Raw genomic sequence first — 1772 nt, 5'->3', positions numbered from 1 at the left:
CCAGGCCCCGCCCCCCATTAGCCCCTCCCTGACGCGCCCCCTTGGAGGCCCGGGAGCCCGCACCCCAGCAAAAGTGCCAGGCACTCTGCAGACCTCACTACTGCAACCCCCCACCAACAGCCCAGCGAGGTTTCCAGGATGGGGTCTCCCATCTGGTTGCACCCCCTTTCACACACACACACACACACACACACACACACACACACACACACACACACACACCTTCCCTTTCAGGACCCCAGGCCCAAGTCTTTTGGACATTCTGGTCAGTGCACTCAAGAAAGGGGTAACTCCATTTCTGGTTGGGTCAAGTTCAGCCCCCCAGTCACCCCCACCCGCACCCGTGAGGTTGGGCAGTGGTGCACCCGGTTAAGTGCACACATTACAGTGCGCAAGGACTAGGGTTCAAACTGCAGTGGGGGAAGCTTCTCAAGAGGTGAAGCTGTGTTACAGGTGACTCTCTTCCTTATCCTTCCTCCCTTCTTTCTCGAGTTCTCTCTGACTCTATCTAATTTAAACAAAAGAAAGAAAGAAAAAAGGAAGTCGGGCGGTAGCGCAGTGGTTAAGCGCACGTGGCGCGAAGCACAAGGACCAGTGTAAGGATCCCGCTTTGAGCCTTCCCCCCCCCTCCCTACCTGCAGGGGGGTCGCTTCACAGGTGGCGAAGCAGGTCTGCCGGTGTCTATCTTTCTCTCCCCCTCTCTGTCGTCCCCTCTTCTCTCCATTTCTCTGTCCTATCCAACAACCACGATATCAGTAACCGCAATAATAACTACAACAATAAAACAAAAAGGGCAACAAAAGGGAATAAATAATTTTTTTACTTTCTTTTTTTTTTATTTAAGAAAAGATAAATTAACAAGTCCATAGGGTAGGAGGCGTACAACTCCACACAATTCCCACCACCCAATCTCCATATCCCACCCCCTCCCCTGATAGCTTTCCCATTCTCTATCCCTCTGGGAGCATGGACCCAGGGTCGTCGTGGGTTGCAGAAGGTGGCTTCTGTAATTGCTTCCCCAAATAAATATTTTTTAAAACACCCCCCCAGGTTGACAGTTTTAATTCAGTCTCTGGATTAGACTAGTGACCTCTTTGAGCCTCAATTTCCCCTTCTGTCAAAGTGGTCACTCATAGTCATTTTGTCATGGGGATGACATTTCATTGTCAGTCACACGAAGTGTTGTGGTTTCTTTCCCTCTGTCTCTGTCTATTTCTATCTGAAAAAGTCAGTCTGGAACAGAATAGTGAAGCCACATTGATAGAAGCTCTGGGACTAGAGTATTAGACTCTCACTTAAGATTCAAAGTTCAACTCCCTGGCTCTCCATGTGTCAGAGCCATGCTCTGGTTTTCGTTTTCTCTCTCTCAATAAAAATAAAATAAAAGAGAACTACAACTATTAAAAAAAAAAAACAAGGGCAACAAAAGGGAAAATAAATAAATATTAAGAAAAAAATGTAAATGACAAAAAAATAAAAGAGAACCCAAACATCTGTGGTTTTTAAAAAGGAATGGTCATGGGCTGTTTTTGTTTGTTTGTTTGTTTGTCTTGTAGCTATGATAATAATCATGTGTGACCTTCGACAAGTTAACTTCATCTATCTGAATTACTTTACCCTTCCCTTTCAGGGCTCATGAGGAAATTAAAAAATGACAGAGTTAACTAAGGACCCCAGTGGCCAGCGGCACACATAAGAATAAAGGCTTTCCCCCTCCAGCCTCTCTCAAGGGAATAATCAGAGAAGTAAATCAGAACAATATCTCGAAGGTT

This window comes from Erinaceus europaeus, chromosome 2 (genome assembly GCF_950295315.1).
Source record: "Erinaceus europaeus chromosome 2, mEriEur2.1, whole genome shotgun sequence".
In the NCBI taxonomy this organism is placed as follows: Eukaryota; Metazoa; Chordata; class Mammalia; order Eulipotyphla; family Erinaceidae; genus Erinaceus; species Erinaceus europaeus.
Note: the sequence above shows the minus strand (reverse complement) of the source record.